We start from the raw sequence: 27,037 nt of genomic DNA on the forward strand, positions 1-27,037 counted from the left end.
TGGCACTGCCAGCTCTGCAAGGAAACAAGGAAGCCCCCCCAGTGTCCTCCTGAAAGCCAGAGCTGCCCATCTCTCCCCTACAGCTCAGTGCCTGGAAACACCCACTGTGATATCAGAAGAGGACAGCCTGCAGTAGGCAGAAAAAGATTTAGGGATGATTTTTGGACTAAGTTGTTTCGCGTTTGCCTGGGGCTGTTCAAAAGTGATTTGGATAGTTCTTACTTGATTTCTCACTGTGCTCATCTATCTAGCTAACTAATGCTCTTCAGTCTGCATCTCCTACATTTGCCTCCCCCATCTCTAAGCTGATCTCTCAGCCTGGCATACGAGAAGTATTATGGGTGCATTTCTCATCCGTGTTATGGGATAAAAGCTGCCCTTCTTGTACCATCTGGGGAGGAGGTGGAGGAGCCTGCCACAAAGAGGTGAGGCCAGCAGGTGCCCTTTCCTTTTCTGGGGTTGTCTGCTTGTCCTGGAGGAAGATGAATCTTGGCTCAGAGACAAAACCACAAAACATCTGTTGAATAATCTGCTACAGGTGACAAAGGCAGCAATGATAAGGGAAAAGAGAAACTTCCTGAAGGCAAAATGCAGGTCACCTGGAAACACTGACTTCAGCCTTCTCACATCTCCATTTGACCTCCTGTCACAAACTAGCCAAAGCTCTAAAAGGACCCACTTTATCTCCCCACAGAGGGGAAACCTGCCTCCCTGCAACATTTATCTAAAGTGGTTATGCTGTAAAAATGTGATGACTGCCTCTGCAGCACTCACCTGCTTCTATAATGGGATAATTGTAGATAAAGGTAAAGTGTTTTTAATTTTGTGTCACTTTTAGTTTGCTGGTATGTAAATGTATAGGAGGTGGGTTCATAAAACAAGTTGAAATTTCTTTTAGCGAGCTGTTGGAAGGACTTATGAACTGTGGCTGAACAGTGCAGACTTGATCAGTAGTTGTAGAATTGTTGGAGAGGAGGCTGGGCAGAGGGCAAAGTGTAATGGCCCATCCCAGCTCTGTGTGGTGATGGATGCTCAGGGCTAGGGCTCAGCGCCACTTGTGCTTAGGCTGTCGAGCATGGAGCCGTGGCTTCCAGCCCTATCTCTGCCAGAGAGGTTTGTTTCTGGCATTGCGTAACTCTTGTACCGTGGCACAGTGAGACCAGAACTATGTTCCCTTTCCTCCTGCCCTGAAAAGACACTGAAATGAAACTTTCTTCTCTGAGCACTTGGGCATATTGAGTGTTGATGAACTCATTGGTATCTCATGGGCTGGCTATGGACCAAATCGAGCACCTAGCAAGCCTGGACTTTGGTACCAACTTCCACTGGTGGAGGAGAATGCCTTTTGCTTAGTCTGCCTTGTGCTGTTAGACACAAAAGATCAGCTGCTGCGTACCTGCCCTCCGTCTGCAGCTGTGGAGGGTGGCGAAGGACACAGCTGGTGTCCCCTCGGTGTGTGAGTGCCCTATTCAGGAGAGTAACGGAGCTGTTCCCACACAGGTAGGCACTGCATTCAGACGCTGGCTCTCAGCCTTTCATTCAGTGTGTTTTGTCCACAACGCTTCACACAAAAGCATTTTTCCCAGCACTTAAGGCATGGGCATTTCTCTATTGAATTTTTGCTTCGCTCCCCTCATTTGGAAAGGAGGGGATGCAGAACTATGCCGGTTCTCCAGCTCCCTGACATCTCTTTGATTTCCCATATTGTCCAAAACCCTCAGCCAGCTCAGTCAATAGCATACTCAGCCCTTCAGCCATGCAGGGAGCCTCAGCTCACTCTATAGTCTTCAGATACCCAATTCTTTATGCTGCTTTTTCTTTCCATTTTTATACCTGGCTTACAGCTCTAGCCTTCACCTTCTGGAAATCTTACCTGGTGTGCTCAGGTCTTAGTGGGAATATGTGCTGCTTGCTGAGCAGCCTCTTCAGCTGCTTTCTTTTGATTCGTCGCTTCTTAGGATTCAGCCCCTGACTTTCTTGCTAGGTAGGATTGCAGTAGTTGAATCCAGCTGGATTCTCGTGTTAAAGTGCCGCATTCGCTGTGCATGGAAATAACATTAACAGCCATGAATATGAAGGGAGCGCATATTCCTCTGCCTAGAAAGGGGTTTTGACTCTGATTAAACTCTTCAAGATAGTGTCATTATCATATTTCTTTTGAATGTTTGGGTAACCACAAATGATTTTAGACTAATATTAGCAAAGAGAGAAGTTGTTTTATTTATGTTTATGCTTGGTAGCTCAGATACATGATAACAAATTCAATCTGTCTAATTAATGCTCACAGTGCAAAGAAGAGGGCTGTGCAGCAATAGAGAATATGACATTTGACTCAGCAAATTGAAAACTCATAATCAAAGGCGATCAATGTTATTTAAAAAACACAAATATCATTTGGTACCAGACAGGTTTGGGCCTTCTGATTGAGATGCAGGCTGTATGCAAAAGGCAATTGCTGCTGGTGGTGCTGGGTGAACCGTAAATGTTTCATGACTTCTCTCACCTCGAAAAGCTGCGGTGCCAACCTGTCACAAGAGCACACTTAATTGCTCTTTGACAACATTTTCATTGTTCCCTGGATGTGCACTGCGGCCCCGCTTGCCACCCCCGCCCTGCCCTAAGAGCTCTTGACATGAAAAGCCATTGATGGATGAGCTTGTTTTGACTAATTTTGAATCCACTCGAACATTACGGGTTTGAAAGTTCAGTGCTGATGTAACCGAGTTCATGTCCTGAGGGGAAGGAGCACGGTGGCAGAAGGGGAAAAATGCCAGTGGCAGCGACTGGTAGAGGCGAGAGAAAGGTGGTGAGGAAACAGCAGGACCCAGCTGATGGTGGGCAAGGATCAGAGGCAGAGCAGAGGATGGAAATGTAAATACAGTATGTATGTGTGGGCTTGTATTTGAGTCACCTTGGCTTGTTACTGAAGCTGTGCTTAGCTGTGGGCTTTCTTCTTGCTGAAAAGTGACTTAGGTAAGAAGATGAAGTCTGTTTTGCAAGGAAAAATACCACTTGCGCGTGTGATGGGCTGAAAAAGTTGATGAACTTGATCCTGTGTTCCAGATTATGGAAGCTTATTTTTTTTTGACTTTCTAAGGGAATCCTCCCCTCCTTCCCTACCTTATTCCCTCTGCTTTCCCACCTCAGACATCAGGGAGAACAGGATTAGTGCAGAAACACAGCTGATGTCTCAGGAAAGGCAGATTGCAACTTGAGGGAACTGAAAATACCATCCAGCACAGTTGGATTATATGAGGTCAGCTGCTGTGTGGCTGACACAGGCTGATAGACCATCCCTCCCTGCCAAGGGCTCCTTGCAGAAGGGCTGGTGTGATCTGGCAAAGGAAGCTCGTGGTGACTGGCTCAGGAAAAATTAAGATTACACAAAGCGATCTTGCTTCCAGCATCTCTTCCAGACTATAAGCTCTTTCCTCGCCATTCAGAAGTATTAATATCTGCTCAACTCTGCATCACATCTGGATGGCTGACAGCATATAATAGAGGTCAAAAAGGATTGTATTTCTTGGTCTTCACATCGCTGGTCAGGAACTAGCTGGTGTAGATGAGGCATACTTACGGGATTATGATGGTAATTTGTAAGCCTTCGCTTGAAGCACTGCAACAGAGTCTGTTGTACAAGTGAAGCTGGTGGCTGAAATCCAAGCCTTTGATAAATCACTTTATTGCTGACCTAACGAGTTCTTTGTGACAAGAAGATTTCTGTAGCGGCTCATTCAACAAGCTATTTTCTATACCAATGGTCGGGGCTGCAGAAATGGTCACTCACAGAACAAGCAGGAGGCATGCCGCTCTGCAGAGATTAATTGGAAGCTTGAATGGTCTCAGTGGTGAACGCCAGATGGTCTCCCTTTTGTGTAAAATAATAATAATAATAAAATTAAAATATATATTAAAAAAAGCAGTGGCTTAATTTGGATTTACTTCATTAGCAGCTGATGTCACTGCTTTCCATCCTATTCAGATAATTGATGAGATTCTGGAGACTTGTTTTTTCTTTCAGTTAATCAAAAAAAAAAAAAAAACTGATTTAAGGAAGGGAGGGAGAGCAAAATTTCTGAACCTGCTTTCTTTCCTTCCTCCTTGCAGGAAATTGTGTACTGGGGAAAGTCTGGATCCACATAGCCCTTGGGTGGAGTAGAAACCCTACCGCAGGCTGTGCCCATGGGAGGAAGGGGACCACAGGCCATCACCCCAAGGGGAAAGCAGACCTTTTAACTACCCAGATCTTAACAAAAGGGGCTGATATATTTTCTCCCTAATTACAGAAGGGAAAATGGGGGTGGGCAGCCTAGATGGCCATTTAGCTGCTGACTCCTTCCTGTTATTTCACCCTGACTTTTCTCTTGGGTTCCCTGCAGCATGGGAGCCTGTTTTATTGCACTGAGTCCCCCTTTAAGGCTGTGGTGTAACAACCAGATGGAGCTATTAGAGGTCTTTAAAAAATTGCTATTCTAGATGACTAACGATAATGAGGTGACTAATAGCTACTGCTTCTGGGCAGAACTGTACCTATAATACCCTATCTTTACTACATTTGCTCAAGATGGGGAGGGGGGGAAGATAAATTTTGCCTAATCTGGAACTTTTTCCAGGTCAAGTCTCTTCTTATTACACAGTTAATCTTGAAGTATTATGTAAAGTTTGGGGCTGCAAAACTTCTGCAAGGCTGAATCAGAGATAATTAAAATGAAGCCTTTTCTCCTGGGGGACTCCTCCTCAATTTGGGCAGCACAGAGCCACCGGGGCTCAGAGGACCAAGGACGCACCTTGACACCCCGGGTGCTGAGCTGTCTTGTGGCGGGGGCTTGCTCTCCCTCATTTGGGTGAGGATGCAAAGCACTGCCCTGAGGTCTCTGCAAAGATAGAAAGCCTTTCTCTGTGGGAGCCTTTGGGAGACGTTCCAGGGCTCAAAGAAAGAAGGATGGGTCCCCAACCATGTTCATTAGCCACCACCCTCCTGGGCAGCTGTCACCTCTGTTTGTATAGCTCCTATAGGAGCTGTAGGCTATGTCCTCTCTGTCCTGCAGCATAAAAGCTGCACGGAATGTATAACCAAGGAGGAGAAGAACCCATCCAGCCGCTGTAATTCAGTGGTGCTCTGTTGACTCGTGACCCGGAGTGTGCTAACAAATTGTGTGTGTCAGCAGCAATAACTGATGTGAAAATATAAGATGGCTGGGTGTCATTTAAAACCATAAAGGGTTTAAAATATTTGTCAGGCTTTGGTCAGTTTGCACAAGATGACTTTTTACTTTCATGTGCAGTAATGGATGTGCACTTGGATGTAAAAGCTTTTTATTAGCCACCATTTCAGGAAGGTTTTTTTCCTACAAACAGGTCTCAAAACCAGACTAATTTTGCCATACTGTTGCTTTCATTGACGTGTGGACTTTGTGCTTTAAAAAACTGTCTAAAAGAAAAGGTTACTGAAGTTGCAGGCCAACTGAGGTTGCTGGTGCTGTTTTTTTGTGTGTCCCAATGGCAAAAATCAGGTTGAGTTCACCCCAGTAGAGATGGATTTAATTCAGTTATTTGTTTTATATTCTTTCTGGTTGACTTGTTGTTTGCTTCATTTTCTTTTGGTATAGCCCTTTGTTAAACTAAGAAATGGTAATCCATGCTCGACACCTGTATGTCCTTAATCGTATGTTGGCATCTGCCTGTAGGAGTGATACGTGTGTAATAACCAGGAGAAGAAAGATGTGTGACATTCTTGGGGGTGTGTGTTTGTGTGTGTGTGTGAGATGAGAATAAGGCAACCAACTCAATTCCCTGTTGAAGATCACGACGTGCATTATCTGCTATCTCACTGTGCCCGTGCAGAGCTATCAACAGCTGGGATATCACAGCTGTCAACTCATACAACCTCGCAACTTATGATTAACAGGATTTCCTTTTTGGTTATTAAAGCAATAACAGGAGATGCTTTGTGGAAAGCAACTGAATCTGCAGCAATTGAATGTACTGTTTCCCCGAGATACATCTCAGCTTATTTTCTGCCAAAAAGCATTAAACACCACGTCTTTAATACCTGTAGTCAGCTGGAGCTTTACGGGCTGCATCTCACCAAACACAAGCTGGGCAAGCTCCCATGATTTCAGTTCAGACTTGCACTGAGCCTTTGTGCCTCTTTCAGCTATTTAATTTTTTTGTGTGTCTGATGGGACCTGGAGTCCGCCAGGGCTCTGGGGTGGATATGCCAAGGACTTTCCTGTAAATAGAGAACAATGGGGACATCAAACGGACTTTGAATTATTAAACTGGCCTGGAGTTGGTTGTCTAGAACATCCACTAAATCAGACAACATAAGAAAAGAAGAAACTTGGGTCAAATGAATAAATAATCTCTGGAAACCAATTTCTCTGCAGCCCTGTATATCCTCGGCAGGACAGACTCTGCCCTTGCCCTAGCCTTTGCCTACCACCTCCCTGGGGCTCCATCAAGCTCTACACAGGTGCCTTTGTGACCCCAGCACACTGTGCTCCCCCTGGGCCCCAGGAAGGAGCTGGCACCAGTTCCTCCATGTCCCCAGCCCCCTGGCCCTGTGGGGCTGGGATGTGCCCTGCTGGGGCACGACTGCTGTCACAAACCCTCTCTTGAAGAGCGCAGTGTGTCCCATCGTAAACCATGGGATTATACCCAAAAGCTCTAAATTCAGCAGCTGCATTTAACTTGTTAGGAAGCCTTATTTCCCGGAGTGCTTTGAACTTACTTGTGGTAGCAGTTGTTACCAAGAATACCTTTGCCTTTTAACTTTTATAAAGAATATCAGCCAGTGTAGAATACCAACAAAGACAGCCAATTCTTTTGCAGCTATTTCTTGCTATAAACACCAAAACTACTTGTTGCTGCTCAGCCAGGTTCTTGGGCATCCCCAGACATGGTAAGATCTTTGTCTTGGCCTGCTGGGCTCATGATCTTCAGAAATTCTTATTCTTCTGTTTCCCACCCAGAGTATGAGATGACTGATCCGCCTTATCTGGCAAGATGTTCAATGATGCCAGGCGAGCTGGGCCAGAATCTCTGCTGTAAATAAATCAAAATAGAAATTTGACATTTTGTGGTCCAGCTCCAGTCTGCCTGTCTATCCACCTATCTGCCTGCATACATTTATCTGTCTATCTATCTTGTCCTATCGCCAGCTACTACACATGTATATATAAAATCACATTTCAGCCCTGATTCACAGAAGTATTTAGTGCCTCATAAATCCTTCTGCAATTCTGGACATTTCATCTTTTTTTTTTTTTTTTTTTTTTTTTGCTGCAGTTTTTGGTGTAAAGCTGACAGATAAACAGCAAAATCTTTCATTCCCTGGCTGCTCTAATCAACTAGCTATAAGAAGAGGTGGCAAAGTCATTTATATTGTTCAGAGACAATAATTCTTTTCTCTCCTTCCACAGGGCAGAAAAAAAATGCTCTGGTAATGTAGGAGCTTAGAATTTCCTTTGAAAATGCCTCTAGTTGACTTATGAGACAAATGAATGCAGTTCGCTTGTATTAAAAAGATGTTTTATAACCTTTCTGTACAATGAAAATGATGTGAGTGGTGTAAATATTCTGGAGTAAAAATTGCATCCGTTAAAATCTGTGAAAGGAATAACTAAGGAAAATGGTGTTGTGAGTGATTTCCTGCCTGACCTGGGGCTTTGTAGTTCATCAGCCAGCCAGCTCGGTGGCCCTCTCCCTGCTTTCTCATTCCAGCCTAGTGCAAGCAATGTGTCTCAGTGAGCAGCAGTAGAATAAATGGGGCATTTCCATCGAAGCTGTACTTCAGTATATACGTATATTTTAGCACAGAGGTCAGACTTCTTCAATAGCTGAGGTGGCTCTTCAGGGCCCTTGATGTCCCCATGCTAAGGACCTGGGGCAGGCTGGTAGATCCCCTTTTAAGCCAAGGCACTTCAACCCTATGAACATACTGCTCAAGGAATTTTTCTTCATCTTTGTAAAAGAGAGCTTAAGCCCTGTGTATTAGTTGTTTTGGACCTCACATATGCATTACATATTCACGATTTGCTGTTCCATTAAGAATGAAGTGAACATTTCCCATAAGTGTCATCTTTTGTCCATTTTCTCTTACCTTGAGAAAAGCTCATCGTATGCGTGTTTACTCATAAGATGAAATGTACCCTTTCTTCCTACTCGTTGCATACGGATCTACAATAAAAATGAGGCATATAAGCCATCAGAGACATAGCTACAGGCAAGAAGCAAAGTGGGCTTAGTGACCTTGATGTGCATGCCGTAGTTGTTATGGCAACAGGCGAGCGAAATCTCTGTTGCTAGGGCTCAGAGAAATAAAGCAATCTCAGTCACTTAATGGTCATTATTCTCTAGTAACTTAATTTTGAATTTGCTGCAAGCAAAACTGCAAAATGAGTCAGCAAAGGGTTCCAAAATACTTAGTAGAAATATGAATGAGAGGGGATTTCTTTTCTGCCCCCATCCCTTTCCCAGACTCTCCAATGATGCTGTCAGAAAAGGTTTTCCAGCAGGGGATGGATTGGGGCCATCACCCACAGCAGTTTTTAGGAGCCGAGGTGTGACACCGAGAGCAGCCTGGAGGCAGGAGCAGTGTGTGGTGGGACCTGACCCCAGGGAAGAGCAGAAGGCAGGGTGGCTCCAGGCTTGTGGTTTCCTCCCAGGACAGTGATTTGCAGCTTGTATTTATGTGCAGCAAGTCATGATTATGTTCCTAACAACACATGTAAATGTAAAGGTGAGGAGAGGAGGAAAAGATTTACTTGCTTGAAAAGTAGGGAGATATACTTTTATTCTCACCTGACCACCACTAAAATTTGCCTCATCTTTTCAGGAGTCGGATTAGTATTTCCTGCCCAGGAAAGATGTGTAGATAAACTGGGTAGAAACTAATTCATTGTGGTTTTAACAGTTAAAAGTAAAGATCTCCTTAAGAAGTTCTAATAAATTATTTTTCTTTATGAAAACTTAAAATTTTTAAACATGTTCAGGTGTTTTAGCAAAATAAGAATTTATAAAATTTCAAGAATCAAACAAGTGTTCAAATATAAATGACAATTCTCATTGAAAATAGAAAAGAAAAATAACCATGGCAAATCTTGATCCTGGTGACATTTATGGCAAGTGAGTGCACACAGTGGGAAAATGCAACCAAATCACATTTTGCTGTGAAAATGAATATCAGCATATGTTTGGGATATCTCTGTTCCTGAGTCCTTTCATAGCCTTGCATCTGAAGCCAAACAGAAGAAGATAGCCTTTCCCTAAAATAAATACACCAAGCACCCTATTACAGGCACACCACCAGGTCCCCCCGAAATGTCACTGCGGGCCCTGGTGTCCTGTCCTGTGCTTGTGAATTAGTGTGGATCCTTCCAAGAGCTAATTGCAAACCCTTTCTATTCCCAGCTAATTTCCAACAAGGCCAGATGCGAATTTGCAGTTTAGGTCTCTCTATTGCTCCAGAAAAAGCAGTGGCATTAGCAGCTGAAAGCAGTCATCATGTGTTTGTTCCCGCAGCAGGCTGATTGCTCATCAAGCAGAGCCGAATCCCATAGAGGCTGAGCTGGATCGCAGTGCTATACATATGTATTCCTCCCTGAAAATGGACACAATCAGGCTGTTCGTGTATCCTGCCAAGATGCCTCTTGGTTTTGGATGCCCTGGGTGATTGCAGGGAAGATTTGCTTCTGTGTCTGTATACGTTGGCATTTATCAGGATGGTCTCCATTGAAATCAGAGATATTTCAACTGAAATGTAGATGGAATTGGAATAGATCCTGAGCATGAAAGCTGCTCCTATAGAGGATGTTAGGATTGGTGCCCTGGATTCATGTGGCTTTGACAACGTAGCTGGCACATCTCTGTGATGCTGGGCTGCAGGAATTGCAGTGAGCAGTAGGACTTGCCATTGCCCTGGGGCATTGCTGCTGCCTCAGAGGGCTCTGCTTGGCTGGGCATTGCTAGGGGGCTCTACCACCTGGGAGATGGTGATGTGGGGTTGCTTTTCTGGGGCAGCTCTGTCACAGCTGCATGTTTGGCACAAGCCCACCTCTGCCTTGCTCCTGAGGGAGGCAGAAGGAAGGGGGTGCTTTGCTCCCATCAGCCAAGGAGCTGGAAGACCCCGTGAGATGCTCACTGATGTCTCCCCACAGCTGGGGACCTGGTGGGTTGCAAAACTACGTGGCCATGCAGCTCAAATCCAAGGATGGCATACAGGAGGTCAGGAGGTTGAGGGATGCTGTTCTCAGTACCTGAGAAACTAATACAGGCAAATAAGAATGTCAGGATTGCCATTTTCTTCCAGAGTTTTGCATATCTTATCTCATGCTGCAGTCTGCAGAGCCTTTCTGTGGTGTGCTAAAAACTGTGCTAGAGTTGAATGTAGTGACATCCATCCCTTTCTGACTATTCTGCGTCATGCTGGTTTTGGAGTGATCCTCGCAGTGACAGAAATTGCCAAGGCTCCTCTTGCATCCAGTGCTCTTTCTTCTGCTGCTTTAAAACTCAGCTGATTGTTGGCAGGGCCTCCAGCAACTATGTGTAATTAAAGTGTTCGTTTTTTTTTTTAAAAATTGATCATTAAATTAAATAGTTATTGAGAATGTTGCTGCTAAACAGACAGGCAGATGATTAAGCAAAGCTTAATGAATATTCAGAATAGCAAAAACAATGGTGGAAATTGCTATTCTCCTCGATATGAACTGCAGCATATTTCCATTCACTCTGGAGTTTTCAGTTGTATCATCAGAAGGAGAATAGCTGCAAGAGATCTGCCCCATCAGTGTGTTGCTGAATAGTAAACATGTTCATACAGTGATGCTTTGGCATGATGTATGCACGTTTTCATCATCTGTAGTATTATGTATGGAAATACTGAAATGGAACATGGTGTCAGTTGGGCAAGAGAAATAGGTAGTGGTGTTTTTTGTGTGTGTGTTTTATTATGTTTTTTTGTTTGTTTGTTTGTTTTTAACAGAAATTGAAGTGTCTCACCTGAACTCTTGTTGAATTTCCTGTTTGTTTTTGTTGTTGTTGTTTTCCTTTTTTTTTTGTCTTTGAAAACCTCTTTCTCTTTTTCTTCCCCATTCATCTTTCAGCAAGACAACCCCAGTCAATGTGTCTGTCTGTAGCATGGATTTTGTTTTCCTGATCAATGGCATCAGTGCTGCATCTAAAGTTTTAGGGCATTCTCTGATTTAGTGTTTTTGTTGTTGTTGACTTTTGTTTAGTTTATTTATTTTAATAATGTATTGTGCTGGAGACCTACCTAGGTGATTGAAATGTCACTTGGAGTCAATGTGGCCATTTCTTGGGAGAGCAGGACAAAGAAAGGTCAAATTTAAAAAAAAAAAAAAAAAAAAAATGAAACAAAGAACTGGTGATGTCCAGCTGTTTGGGAAAAGTTGGAGGTGCTTGTTTGTACCCATTCACAGCCTCCCATCACCTTTCTTAATGTATTGCCTTCCATTGCAGCTATAAGATAGCAGAAGTTTTTAATCTGTTTCAGATGCTGTAATGTATAAAGGGTGCAATTATTTTTGTTCACACTTATAATGAGACTGTTACTGCTTAAAAACCTTCTTCTAAATATGCAAGGAAAAAAGGCACGTGGTAAGAAGGACCTGGATTCTTAATGCTAGATAATCTCAGCATAATGCAATATCTGAGGACCAAGCTTTGCAGGAAGCCTGTGGGAAATGATGGGAGCTCATCCACCCCTTCTGGATCCCTTGAGCTTTTTCAAGGTGTTTGGGCTCATTCCTTAAGAAATGCAGTCAGATTACAGTAATATAGATTTTCTCAGAATATTTTTGGAAAGCAGATACTGAATTTTCTTTGTTATGAATGATATGGGAATCTGGTTGGAGGAACAGTTCATGTTGTGCTCTGCCTGTTGGTGCACATTTAATGAACATCCCCTTTTAGTAACTCCCTGGTTCCGTTGGCATTGTTTTTGCTGCATAAAGTACTGAAAAGGACAACAGAGAGAAACAGATATTTAATTTTAAAATTGGAATTGGTCTCAAAGTGGCAGAAGAATCCATATAAATCAAGCCTGTAGCACTTTCTGATCATCAGTATCTGCCAACACTTCCCTCCGCACCCTCAATTAATAGTGTCCTGTAAAAGGCTCTTGTAGAAAGCTTGTGGCACTTGGGAGTAGTTCAATTGTCTTGTCTGTGCCACTTGCCAGAAAGACTCTGGGTTATTCTACTTGTTTGCCAGGGTTTCAGATTACAGGCAGTATTAAACATGAAAATGGCATGAGTTCACTTAATTATCTGGTGCCTTTGATTGGGAGAGGGGAGGGGAAGATGCTTTTGTTGATCCCCACTTCCTGACAACAGCATTAGGGGAACAATGTTCTATCTATTCGCCAATAAATATGCTGTAACCCCTGGGCTTCACCTCTGCCTGCAAGCATCTCTAACTGGGGAGGGAGCTGCAGTCAAAGCCTCTGCGTCATCCTGTCTGAGGCTTGAAACAGTCACAAAGGATGTCAGTTCATACCATCCGTCATATGGCCTGGAGGAGAACTTGTCTCTCTCCATTTGTAAATAAGTATAGATTTTACAGGAGAGATTAATGGAAGAGATGTATTCTTTCACATGCAAATAAGATAATGAAGGGAGGTAATAGATAATTAAGAATACAGAGGTCCTAGGTTAGGACCAGTAAAATTTGCACTATAAACGATTTACCAAGGAGTGCTTTGGATGTGAGGATTTAAAGAGGGAAGGGGGAGTTGTCTCCTGCTCCCTTGGGTAGGATGAGGATAAGACAGCAAACCCTCTGTCCCTCTGCAAAACATATGGGCAGGATGCCCCTAAAAATGCCACATGTAAGGAAGGGGCGATCTGTTTCTCTCTGCCACAGGTGTGGTGTCGGCCACGAGACCTCAATGTTGCCTTACACCATGCAAAGGCATTGAGCATTTCAAGAGTCTCAGACCACTCGAACACCGCAGCTATAACGTTAACCTAAACAACCCCAAAATTGCTGCCCTGCTTCCATGGCCTCCCATCAGTAGAGCACTTGTTAGCCTCAGACACTGGGATCTTTGGAGAATTGTCCATGGAAAAGTGTTATCAGCTTTGGCAATCATGTTAGCAGTGAGTAATCAATCAACTCCCCTTGAGTAAACACCGGGAGAGAGCGATTGATTACTTGCAGCTCTGCAAACGATTGCAGTACCAACAGGCCCCAGGGCTTTCAGGCTCAGACTTCATGGTTGCTATTTGGATCTGATCACCTTTCATCCTCCTCAAAAAGTTAAAAATAAATGAGTTTCTTTTTGATACTAGGATGCTTTTAAAAATAGTCGTCTTTAACTCAATCCATAAACTCTCTCCTGTGAATAACGCGCTGAGTGTTAAGGGGAGTTCCTGATGCTGTTTTCATGTTCTTTTGCAGCTCTTGTGCTGCCTTCTTCATCATCTGGGCCAAACGTGGCCCAGAGTAAGTGCTATGAAGTGGGGAAAGAGCAATTTTACATTTGTAGCTGGTGTAGGCTTTGGCTGGGAAGGAAATGCTAATAGCACCACGACACCGTGCCCCGTGCTCTTTAATTGTAAGGATCACCCCTGCTGTGCCAGGTTTGTGTGCAGCATGATCGCAAGGGAAATTCTTTGCAGAACTCAAGGGAAATTTTCAGGGGAAGGAACATTTGGAAGATTTTTCTCAAAGGCCTAAAAATTCAGTCTGCCTGATTTGTTTCTCGCCCAGCAGGTACGTGCTCAAGTCCTTTCAATGAGAAGAAAGGCTGAGGTTTTCAAGGGGATCAAATGCACTAATATTGCTGTAACCAGGGCAGACAATTTGTTGGCAACTTTTTGAGCAGTTTTAATGTAATTAAGTTCTGTGTGGCAATAGCAATAGGGAGATAAAGGAGCTTTGCAAGGCTGCATGTACGTCCTTCAACAGGGAGAAGATTACTTGCTTTTTAAATAGCTCCCAGTACCTCAGATGACACAAATGGAATGGAGACAAACTTCAGGTAAACCTCCCACCCTTCATTAAGACTTGTTCTGAATTGATTGTCTGCTCGAAATACATACATCTTCTACCATGCTGGTCCAGATAGTGCCTCTAATCCATTTCTCCTCTAAACGCAAAATATTTTCCTTTGTAGCTGGGTACTGTCAAAGGGAAATCCCACCTTCAGAGGGGCTCATGCTGCCAGCACCCCAGCAGGGCTGGGGCACACCAAGCCCAGCAGCAGCCAGGTGCCCTGGCACAAAACCCAGCTCTGCAGGCACCTTCCCCCCCCCCCCCCTTTCTCTTTCTCTCCCCTCCCCACAAGTCACTGGCCTATTTTCCCCCATGACTGTATCGACTCACAGCCTCTCGTTAGCTAACAATGTTTTTCAGATTGAGCCCTTGCATTCACTTCTGCATCATGAATGCGTTGCCTGTTGCTTATGGCTAAGGTTGTGCATCTTTTGTTAAGTTAAAGTCAAAATACTTTTCTCTGATGCTTCAATTAATGCAGTGTGTTAGCACTGACATCCCAATGACTAAGCACGGTCAGAATTAATTGATTTGAAATGTCTCATGGCAAAGGAATTATCCAGGGTAAATCCAAACCCTGTGTCTCTTTGACCAGTGCTTTATTGGTTCTGAATACAAAATTAACTTATCAAAAAGCTTGCCATCATCCAGACACTTTTAACATCTTTAGCTCCTTTAATATTTTTAAAACATGTCATTACTGAAAGAAATGTATAAAGAGTATCACAGCTCCTGTATCAAATAGGACTTCAATTTTACATGCTGAGGGGAGTGGTTCTGCCCTTCTTATCAAGGCAGGATAATGATTCATTCCTCCAAGATTACAGTGGAGCTACTCAGCCAGAGAAAAGGAGCAAAAAACAGATCCAGAGGACTAAGTGAAAAAATAGTCTCTTCCATATCTTGAGGCAAGCCAGAGATTTAGGAAACCATTTTTGCTATGTTGTAAATGCTTTATGGCTCTGGACTTTTCCATGCAATAGGCTTCACAGTGTTAACACTGGGGTTTTAATGTAAATCATTCTCTGAGCAGGCTGTAAATACACATAGGCATGGAGTGAGAGGATGCACTGGAGAAAAGTACAGCTAAGCACCAGATATGTGAAAAATGCAATTGAGGCGAGCAGCAAAATGCTGGAGTGAGGACCCTGCATGTGGGGCTGGGTGGCATGGGGACAAAGTGTTTGAAACACTTTGCAAACTGTGCTATTTTGGATAAGACCTCTTTGCTGAAGCAGATCGCAGGGGCTTTTTAATCCAAGTGTCGATCTCCTTTTTCCTACTGTCTCAGCTGTTCTCATAAGAGATGCTACCTCTCCCTGTGCAGCCAGTGTCTCCCTTTAAGAAAAACATATTTTAGCTGGGTGTTAATGTGCAAGAGTCATCTGTCCTGTTGTGTAGCTGGGAGAAGGCATTGGGGTTTTCCTGAGAGAAAGCAGCGAGTACCAACAATCGGGGTGTGAGATGCAGGAGGAGAAGCAGAAGCTAATCTCAATATCAGTCTTTAAAAACTGCTAGTACCTTGTCTCAGCCAGCATTTCACAGCGAGGGAATAGTTACATCACTGTGCTGGGAAAAAGAGAGCTCGGTGCAGATAATATTGAAGTTACTTTCTTTGTCACTTTTCACAGCACGTTCCTAACAGCACGCCCAGTGTTCAGACATACATCTTTTAAATGAGCTTTTCTCCTTGGCTGCTCTTCCCTGGGGCATGGGGGAATGAGCAGCCCATCAAAGAAGTAAGTTTATGCTAAGAGAGAGGATGGCTTCTTCTGGGAACAGGAGTCCTGGAAGAAGAAAAGAGCAGCTGCGGTTTCATCTGTGAATATCCTTGGATTTGGGGGAACAAGAGACCTCAACACTACATATGAGCTCTTGGGCAGGTACTACTTGAACCAGCTTGCCTTACAGCAGCATTGAAAAGCGAAGCGGCCACTGATCTCACCAGTCAATTTATCCATAATGATGGAGCGTATTGCCCATGAAGTCTGAAAATCTGACAACTACAGTCACTCTTTAATTGTAACTTGAGTTGTATACTTCAAAGGTTAGTCTGGCGTTTTACGGCCTCTAGTTTATCTTTTAATTAACTGCCCATCAAACCTGTTTGATCTGAGGAACGAGGGCTCACAAGAGTCGGAGTCCCTGCTCCTCTGCTCTGCCCAGGCGATTCCTGGTAATCCAAATTGTCTCATCCTGCAGCCAGGAGGCAATTGGAACGGAGGCTGTGGGTTGCTGCTGGGCTCTGTTCTGCTGAACTTGTTGATTTGCATTCTGAGAGGATATCACAGGAGGTAATGGGATTTGTGAGGAAAGTTGATTTTACCTTGTTATCCAGTGGGGGAATAACGTCATCCTCTGAGCAAGAGGCAATGCAGGATGGTAATTACTCAGCCAGGTGGAAGATAGCAGGGGAGCAGGGAGGCACAGCTGCTTAGCCTGACCAGCCCTGGATTGTCCCCCATTATAGAAATGTCATCACAGTGTTTCTTTAAGTGATTCCCTGAGGCTAGGAAGTGAGAAAAAATAAAACCCCAGTCCTAGGTTGCAAAAATCACAAGCACAGTCACCAGAAACCATGAAAAGATTTGACTATGTGATATAAAACTCAGCCAGCTTTGAGTATCTTTAGAGTGTATTTTCTGAGTCTTTGGACTCCTATGTCAAAATTTAAAGCTTTCTCTGGCACCCTATAAACAGGTAATTTTCTTTACTTTTTTGAAATTAAGGGGAGTTTGATGGTCAGCTGGTTGGTTTTATAATCAGCTCAACTGAAAAGCTCAAGAATCCCAAACACCACTAGGTTGAAGATGAATGGTAAGAACCTCCCCACCTGAGACATCCTGCACCCATTTTGTGGCATCCCTCCTGCTCCAGGCACCGTGACTCACTGCAGCCACCCCTGGTTTGGTGGCCCCTGTTAGTGTTCCTTGAAAGATCTTTGCTTTGCCTCCCCTCCCCTGCTCTCTGATTTAGGGGTGTTTATCGGTGTGTGTGTGTGTACTGCTTGAATGCACCTGGATGGGATGATGCTGGGAAGCTTGGAAGAGTCCCTGGCACCCAAATACAGATAGAAAGGAGGTGTGAAGTAAAATGAGGGTGTAGGAGAGGAGGAAGAAAAGATCAGCCTTTGTCAGTAGGATCCTGGGTGCTGGGAAATGGGGCAGCAGGGCTGAAGGTCTCCCAACAGCCATAGTCTCTGCCCAGTCTGTCCCCTCCTTCCTCCTCCTCTCAGCCAGACATTTCCAGCCCTAGCACTATGCTGGTCCCCACCTTGCCTCCTGAGCTTTCTTTGGGTGTATATCAACTGTGCTTCTAGCAGTTCCCAGGAAATGCCCTCCCTCTCTCCTCACCCCCCATACCCTCCCAGCTTGAGAACCGCTTCATAAAAATGTATGTGAGGCAGCAGAGCCCAAAACAAGCTTAGGCAGTGGCTATTTATACACACAAATATGTGAGCCTGCACGCCAAGCTGCTCTACAGAAAGATGTTTATTTTTAAAAAGGAGCTGTCGTCTTTACTCATTTCTCAGGATAACTTCTCTCACCGTTGGAGCTCTGCACCCCCACACAGCGGGACCAGCTCGCTCCTGGAGGAGTCCCTCCAGGAGCACTTGGGCACCTTCCAAACTTTGGTGCATATCATTCAGCAAACACCACAAGTTTCTGTGTGGTGACACTTCACGCCTTCTCAGCGTGTTGACCTAGAAGGTGTACAGCAGGGCTAGAGAGGGATGCTGGTTTTAATAAAAGGCTGATCTGTTTGTAGCATCATCCCATCAGCTGTTTCCTCTTACCACGCAGCTTCTTCTGGTGATATCTACCATGTTTGACTTCTGCTTCAGTGTTACATACATTTTTTTGTGCTCTTTTCATCATTCCCCTAGGATTAAGCCTGGTATTTTGATTTTAAGAATCAGGTTAATTGTCTTGACCACAAAGTAAATTAAAAATCCACTTTGTTCAGCCTGAAGACACTGAGGTTCCCTGCAGGTCTTCTCCTCTCATCTCTGTGCAGTGGCACACCTCAGCCCCTTGGCGTTACAGTCACATTTTTCCTGTTCTCAGGAGCTTACCGGGCTTCTCTCAGTCAATATGGGAGGACAGCTCAGTGGTTACTTAGACAAACTGGCTGACATTATTCACATAAGTGCTTGCAAAGCATACCATACATCACAGTAAGTCTCTCTTACATGATAGTTAAAACACTTCATTACGTTGGTTAATCTTACAGTTAAATCACTCACATGTGATGCTATCAGCAGAGGCTGACAAAGGTCAGCTATTTGCTTTTATCTTGAAAGCCAGAGTCTCAGATCACTAATGTCTTACGAGGACAAGGCTCTAAAACATCGTTTTTGTGTAGTTCAGAGGTATTTCAAACTTGATTCACTCACTTCAGAGATAATTGTTCTTACTTCTCCATTAACAGGAACTTTATGCCCTTCTGTGCATGAAAGCAAGCCACAATGTCACTCCCATCTGAGATCTTAAATGGGTTCTACCATACAAACTGTTCTTGTGTACATTTTGTAGAAGCTAACAAACTTTTTGATTAGGCATCAAAAAACCTCATTCCTTTCTGCTGTGGACTGTTTAGATACTAATGGTAAAGATAACAAACATTTTGATTTAGTCACCACTTCTAGCAGCCGCATACTAACATTTCTCCCATGGGGATGTGCAAATGAAAGCAAAAGTTCTTCTCCTAAAGTCTTAAAACTTGTATCTGGTTTAGAAAAACAAGGTAATTGATGTTCTTCCTGACCTTTCCCATCTATTTAATTCAGGGTAAGGAATCTGAGCCCTGAGTAGCTTTATGGCAGTGGGGAGTAAGTGGTCTTTATGCTGTAGTTTTTCATTCTGAACTCAAATATTAAAAACTGTTTGTGATTGTTTCTGGTACTAAACACTAGAGTGACATCTATAATCATTTATTTTTGTCTCTTAAATATAAACTTTTAAGATGTTTTCCCACAAACTCCCTGTACAGATTTTGACCTGTCAATTAGCATCCACAATGCAGACACATGAAAAGTGTCCAGCACAGACAAAATCAATTCTATTGATTTCTGAGTGAATTTTCACTTGAGGGATAGCTCACAAAGTCCTGAAAGCATGATTTCAGTGCTAAACATTCCTATGGTTAAGGCTCTTTTTTTCAATAATGCACTGTATGATTTTATTTTTATTTGAGCTGAATCCTATTAAGACTAATGGATTTAACTACCACCTTTCCAGTGACAGCTGTAAGAGACAGTGACCACCTGCATTGCCCACCCCTGAAAAAAAGGCAAAATGTGTCTCGTTTGGGATTTGGAAAGCCCAGGGCTTAGGTGGATGCTCTTTTGAAAAGTGGGATATGAGGGGATTTGCATAAGGGAGACAGAGCACCTGGAAATGATGTGTGTTGAGGGGAATTCAGAAAGAGCTTTGGAGCCAAGAGCAGGGGTTACTTTTTAGTGATATGATGTTTGTTTTTTCTAAGCAAGCTGGGCTTCTTGCAGTCATTGCTGCAGCAGAGTTAGCTGACCCATCAACTTCCCCTTAAATAAAACAACTTCCAAAGGTCTGAATTTTGGCTAATTACTCTTGTCAGTAGTGCAAGCAGCATCAGTGGTTCCTGTCTCAGTATCTGCCCATCAAGCTGTCCGCTCAATCACCAAGGCTTGATCTTGTGGAGAGAGATTAAAAACCAAGAAGGACAGAAAACGTCAGCACATACATTTCCATACAGGTGGGGTAATACCAGAGCCAACTGCTGGTGCGCACAAGGGAAAGCTCTGTATTGCAAATGCACCTGCAAGCGATTGCACTGGGGCCAAGGGGACCTCAGGGTGGGCTCCAGGAGAGAAAAAAAAAAAAAACCCTCCTGCTGTGTCCTCTGTGGGTTGTTCCCCTTGTCTTCTGACGGGTCTCATTTGAGCATTTGACTCCCAGCCTTTTAACTGGTAGCTGTGTTTACAGGTTCTCCATTATAAAAGGACTGATTTTTGGCACGAATGCTGCAAGTTGAGCTCTTTGTATAGGTTTACTCAAACTCCTCCTGTTGTAAATGCAGAGCTGTCTACCAGCATGATTAAATGAGGTGTTTCTCCTAGGGTCAGAGAAACAAAGCCCCTTTGAGGACACCTGCCTTTATCCACAGGTGGCAGGAGCTTTCTGCAGGCTTACTTAGACCTTCTATACCTGACTTTGAGGGGAGCAAAGGAAGGTGAGATGAGTATCAACCAAGCAGTAAAAATCTTGTTGTGCTGCAGCCAGTTGGTGCCAATCCTCATTTCTTGCACAGCTACTTCTGCAAATGGGTCATTTATGTCAGGAACCTGCTCCTGGGAACAGGCACATCAATTCTCTTTAGTGTGTGATCAGTGGAGCCCTATTTAAGGGACATCTTGCTCAGAATGGAGATTTCTTTACTAATTAAGGGTGGCTGGTTCTCCTAAAAGGCTGGCTTATCTTTGCACACCATAAACACTTTATTTTATTAAGGAAAGTCTTCCAGTTGTAGATACTACTGATTTATAAATAAGCTGGCCTCAAAGAAAAGGGTCTCTTTTCTTTTTGGAAGCATCAAGGTAAATGTCATGCAGTTCAAAAGAGTCATAAATCCCCAAACTCAGAGCCTCTCTGATATGACTGAATGGGAAGGGAAACTTCCAACCTCAATTCCTTGAGAGCTTGCTGAATTCTCCATAAGACTTTCTATGAAAAATAACACAATGCCCTTCGTATTTAAAAATGCACTTTGGAACGAAGCCCAGAAAACCCCCAAGCTCCCCTAGTCAAACACTTGTCCACTTCTTTGCAGATTCTGTGCTCAGTGAAAATGCAATTTTGTTGTTGTTTGTCTTAATGCCTTCTCTTCCTAATGAGGTGTGCACCACACAGATCACAGTCTGTCACTTTGTGAGATACCACCGAGATGGTGTGTTACATTGCAAAGGCAGTGGCTGCAACAGCCAGAGGGGAGTGCTAGGAGAGGGAACGGCTTTAGAGGCTCTGCTTTAATTAGTGGCAGGGTTTAATTGCAATCAGCTGATATGGTGCTGGCTGCAAGTTGGCCTGGTCTAGGGAAAACAGCCAGCATCATGTCAGCTAACTCAGCGCTTCACACATGACCACATCCCTAATGAAGACTAGCACTTTGGTGGACATCTGTCATGAAATTCTCCATCCTTCTCTCCTGCTTTTTGCATGCTGCGTTAGACAAAATCATTATAAATGGTGCATGAGTATAGATATTAGCTTATTGGTCTGGCTTTTCTAAGGTTCAGGGCGCTCAGGCTGTGCTGTGCTTAGTAAAAAGCTGAACTCATTAATGTAAGAGGAAATGCAAAGGATGCGTCAGGTTTTCAACAAGACTTCCCACCCCTCACCCTCCACAAGGTGAGGATGGGATTGCATCTCCTCATCTGCTGTTCCTGGGGGAGCACGTTCTGTCACACATACAGTTGCCTAAAAACGTGGGGATCCCTGTTGGCCTGGGGTGTGGTATTTATTTTGCATTGCTTTTTCAGCTTGGTGATTAAGCAGCCCTACAGCCTACTGGGGGTAGTTCATCTTGTTCCTCATTCTCTCAGAAAGTGACTCTTTGCTAGGTGAGATTTTTATCATTGAAACCTGCAGCATTAAGCTGGTGATGATGTCTCTCTGATTTTTTTATTTTTTTTTTAAGTCAGTTATGTCAGCTATACCCTTCATTGTTTTCTTTTGTTTCAGTGTCTTTTGTAGGCTTTCTGCTCCTGAACTTAACATTCTACTGGTTCAGGCTTGTAAAGATACTTAGACAATGAAAAAAACACTGTTAGAATAAGCTGCCTTTTGAAAATATTGCTACACTTGTGCTTTTTCCTTTAAGCATTTAACTACTGTCAAACATTTGGCCCTTAAAATATATTTTGAAACCAGATAGAGCTCAGATGTAGCCTTTCTATAATCTAAAGCCTGTGCCCCACATTTTGGCAAATCAATCATTGCTATTCCTGCTTCGGAGCTGTGGAGCAGGCTGTCAACTGATATTAATCAATCTTTGTCATTGCCCGTTTCCAAAAGTCATTAGCATGCTCAGCCTCACATTATATTCTCCAGCAGAAAAATAACACATTGTCAACTGTACTTTGTTATGAGTTAGTACACAAGTGACCTTATTGATTGCATGTAAGTAATAGAGGTCTGTATTTACTGAGAACCTTCAAGTTTTTGTACTTGTCTTTATTGTATTTCTACTTTCTCTTCCCCTCTTCCCATTTCCTTTTTTTTTTTTTTTTTTTAAATATTACTTTGTTTTCCTTAGCAGGCAAAACAGCTGTTTCCAAGGAAATGAAGATAGCTGAGAAGCTGGTATGAACACTCTAAGTAAATGAAGATATCAAGTACATTTGACTGTTGGAGCACTAGGAAATGATTAATGACCCTTTAACACATTAAAAAAAGGTCTGCCAACATATAGCTGTTTCTGTTGTCACACAGTAACACTTCAAATTCCTATAAATGCAGCCACGGTGGAGTTAGCATGTGTAGAAATCTTTCTTCTTAGCCATCGTGGCTTTACAGATGGATTTCTCTTGCTAGTTATTCCTCACAGTGCTTGGCAAAGCCTAGCTGTAGGAAATTACCTCCTTTCTCTGTATAAATATATATATATATATTTTACTTTCTTCCAGAGAAGAGCAATTCAATTTAGAAAGACCTTCACGCCATATCATTGGGGTGACTTTGTTTTTATTTCTCTTTCCATGCCAAGGGAAAGAGGCGATGCATCCTCTGTGGGTTGATGCACGTTGCTGGATGTCGCAGCTTCCAGAGCCACTTGGTGGACAACCCCTGGTCCATTGTGATCCCTGGGGCTGCAGCCCCATCTCAGACCCGCCCCAGCTCCTGTGCAGCCGCAGGGCTCCCATGTCCATGCTCTCCTCCGAGATATTTAATAAGGGAAACCTTTGTGGGCTCATGAGCACAAACCCAATCCTGCTCTGATGATAGGGCTGGGACCTCAAATGATGGGGCAGATGGGGCAGCGCAGGATCCTTTTAAAGGACTGATGATTAATGTGTATTTCTTCACCGAGAGCCCAACATGGAAACTTTACCAGTGCCAAAAGTTTGAGCATTGCACTGGCAAGGGCCCTCTGGGGTCAGTGAATCCTGTCCCCTGCTGCCAGAGGCAAGCACATCATAAAGTACCTTTATGAGTGAATCAGTCTCTGTATTAAAACTACCTATTTGCAATGCTCAGTCAGAAGTGGGTCCAGCCCAGGACAGTTACTAACACGTTTCTCATTTCCTGCCAAAATTAATTCTGGCCAATAATAATAATTTTTGCTCTTTTGTCTGGCTTCTCAGTGTTCTCTAGCAGTCCCCCCATTGGCTGCGATCTAGTGTACACTTGCAAAAAATATAAGCACTTGGTGTAGACAATTGAGCAGAAGTTAGATTTCCAGTGGACTTTTTTACTTTTTTTTTTTTTTTTAACCTCAATGTAGTAAAAAAAAAAAAAAATACCATACTTAATAAGTCGGTATCCTCACTGTCTTCCATTTCTAGATTGCCTTAAGGTGTAGCCCCAGGAAAAATACATTACTGGCTCAAGACCTGAGCTGATGAATGCTACTCTTATGGCAGTAAGTTCAGGATCTGAAGCACGCTCTTAGAGTTATCGCTAGCTGGAGACAGCAGGAGTTAAGTGGAAATGTTCCAGGACATTGCTGCTGAAAAACCCTTTCTAGCAGCTGAGGATCCACAAACCCCCACAGCAGGCATTGTGACATCGAGACACCCTCAACTGGAAAAGAAAATACAATATTAGTCAGGGCTTCAACAGCTCTCCAGAATGTCATCACTTTTATTGGGACTAAATCTTAGCCAGGTAGGCCATTCTCTGCTGTATTCTCATCCAACGTTGTATTTTGCTGTAACTGGTTTATCAAAAAAAAAAAAAAAAAATCAATCTCCCTGATGTAATAAGAGTTCTGGTAACTTTGGAAGGAATATCTACTTCTGGCTGGTGCAAAAAGAAGAATGCAGAAGTTTTAAATCAGTTCGCACAAGGACACCTTAAACTCTGCCCGGTAAAAGCTTCACAACATAATTTGTCTGTCTTTCCTGGGAAGTTTTATTACGAATACTTAGTTGGAGATGTCAACACTGAAATGTCAAGTTTCCTGGTCAAAAAACTTCTCATCTTCTCTTATCTAGGTTTTATTTAGAAAAATGCATTCAGGAGTTTCTGACATGCCACATCCAGCCTCAGCCGGTGACAACACTAGGTAATTGCCAGCAAACCACTTAGTGCATTTTAATAATGTCTGAAGAGCTTCCCAAATCCTCAGCCACATCTTTCCCGAACGTAAACATCTTCAATATTTAATTTGGGCAATGCCAGGGAAGAAGCTGTCCTCTTCTTGCTGGCTGCCAAGCCGTGAGGCAGTTTTGCAGGCAGCAGCAATGAACCACCAGGGCTGGATGGGTGCCTGAGCACCCCTGGCAGCTCTGCTCCCATATCAAGAGGGATACAGAAACCTGGCTTTTGAATCCTCTGGAAAGGTGTTGGTATTTTCCTACAGCTTTGTACCGGAGCAAATGAACTTCACCCTGTTTCAGCCAGCGTAAGCTGGTGTACCTTCAGTGATTACATATTTCATAGGCCGTTGATTGAAGTGCTCTTATAGTCCTTTCCCCTTCTGAATGAATGTTTGTTCCCTGGAGGCTTCTTCAAAGGACTCAGGGACAAAGGATTGTATGAAAGAAAACATTTGCACAGGTCCACATAGGTAGCCTTGTTCAGCACGGGTGGTAAGCACGTACTTAAGCACATTAGAGGTGACAGCATGAAAACACGGCCACAGATGCAGCTAGCTTTGTACCTGGGCGAGGACAGGCTGTTCTAAAACCATTCAGAACATGGTGCAGGATGCCCATGGCTGTATCTTGGCACCTATTGTATTTTTTTTCCATGTTTTTTTTTTTTTTTTTTCTTTTCTGCTTATGCAAGTAATTTGCTAAATAGCAACACCCAAGACAAACTCAGCTTTGTGCCAGGAAAGCACCTTTTCCCTTGTGCCATTACCGATTTTCCTTTATTCTCTGAGCTCTCTTCCTTTATTCCTTCCTCCTCCAGTGATCTCCCCATGACTTTCTGCTCCAACGCTATGGTTACTGCATTGCATGCACTGCGTGCCCCTCTCTGCTGTCCAAGGCAGTTTGGATAAACAGTGAAATGAAATCAGACCTGAAATATGTGTCTTCCACAGAAGAAGGAGGTGATGTTTGCAGCCATTTGGATGGTGTCATAAAAGCACAGGCTGCTTCCTTGCAAACAAATCTCAGGAGCGAGAGATACTGCAGCCCGGAGCTCAGACTGAGCTTGCTCCTGTGCCTTTGCACTTACACAGCCTCTCTCTGCAGGCTTGCTTGCTTTTACATCGATTGTGGCTTTTCTGAGGGGCCTGGGAAGGAGGGCAGTGGGTTGGGGGGGGGCACACCGCCTCCACATCCAGGGGACCAAGGGCCAGGATGACCTCGGTCAGCATCCTTCAAGTGGGCAAAGCAGTGGAGTCCTGGCTTCAGGGACAGGATGACTTCCCCAGGGTACAGCAGGCTTACCACGATCTTTATCCCCAGCAGAAATGCTTCGGTGCCCACCATCCACATCTACTGCAGGCAGCATGGAGAAAAAGCCTCTAGCCCAGACATGATATTGCCCATGATTACTGTGCTGGTTGTAGTTATTTCTAGGTAAAATGTTAATTGTGATGGATTGATGTTTTTTTTCTGCTCGGTATGTGACTCTAAAGAAATAAATTTTAAAAGCACATTAATTAAATGCTGTTTCCTGCCTTACCCAGTGCTTTCAAAAGGTCTAACATAGCCTGTGTGAGTCAAGTGTTTTCAAAATAGTGCAGTTCTCTATTTGTTCTATTTTCCATTGTTCCTTTACCTTGAGTTGTGATTATTTTTTGTTTTCCCTACCTGTCTTTTCAGTTTCCCTACCCTGAGTGGATGGGTATCTGGACCACGCAGCCCACTCATGCATTGAGAATGACAAGAAACAGGAACTGTTTGATGTCTTGGGATAAAAAACCATCAGCATCGCTTTACCAACAACTGGTTTTGTAGATCGCCCATCCCTCCAATTAAAAACGAAGCAATCATCTAACGGCAAAGGCCCCTCAAGTGAGGAGGCACAAGAGGGCAGTATTACGTTGAATTGAGTCGCACAGGGGTGCTATTAGCATGGGAACACTTTATGGCTGATTAATTTATCCTGTTCGTGAAGAGGCATCTGCTGAGGAAGCGGCAGGGTGAGGCTCGGTGGCTGGTGGAAGAGGCAGCCAGCTCAGAGCCACCTTCATCTGCTGGTTTGGTGTCAGCTGCCTGGGGATGTGCTGAGCGTGGGGTTACGGGATAGGAGTCTTGTGCTGGGGCTGCAGCAGTCCCTTGATTCCCATGGGAGTCTGCTGTCTGTCTGTGCGCTGGGCTTTCCATCTTACCTTGGGCACAGGGGTGGCACTTGTCTGGAAGCCCAGCAGAGGAGCTGTGCCGTTATCTGCACCTGGATTTAATGGGCAGGAGTGGCAGTCCTTCACCGAAGACATCCCAGCTCTGCTGGAGCATTTGTGCCACCACCCAGCAGACACCAGAAGGGCCACGGCTGGTCCAACACAGGGATCTGCAGCCCCGTACTGTGCCAGTAAAAGACAACCTCATTGTCGCTCAGTGCCTTTTACGGCACAATAAAAGAGGAGAAGTTAAAAAAAAAAAAAAAATACATGCACAGAGACTGCTGTGAGCATATAAAAGGAGCAGCTCTGAAGGTATCCACCCAGGGGGAGGAGGGATGCGGAGAGGAACCTCTCCACAAAGCCAGCACCACATCTCAGCAGGGCTCCAGTAACCTGATCTTTCCCAGCGTGGCCCTGTTTTACCAGGAGCCCTCTGGCCTCTGAGGCTCCTTTGTCAGCCTCTGATTTTTTTTGTGAATGATCTGAGAGCGTGGGTTATCTCTAACTTTTCTCCTGT

At 43.9% G+C, this 27,037-nt stretch overlaps 1 long non-coding RNA gene across 1 annotated transcript; it reads left to right on the plus strand.

The window, feature by feature from the left end:
• Positions 1-543: 543 nt before the first annotated feature.
• Positions 544-26,894, plus strand: LOC137862553 (uncharacterized). Its single transcript, XR_011100399.1, has 4 exons — positions 544-806; positions 22,315-22,454; positions 23,564-23,885; positions 26,000-26,894. It is a non-coding gene; the product is annotated as an uncharacterized lncRNA (long non-coding RNA).
• Positions 26,895-27,037: the final 143 nt, after the last annotated feature.

Source organism: Anas acuta, chromosome 11 (assembly GCF_963932015.1).
Source record: "Anas acuta chromosome 11, bAnaAcu1.1, whole genome shotgun sequence".
Lineage (NCBI taxonomy): Eukaryota > Metazoa > Chordata > Aves > Anseriformes > Anatidae > Anas > Anas acuta.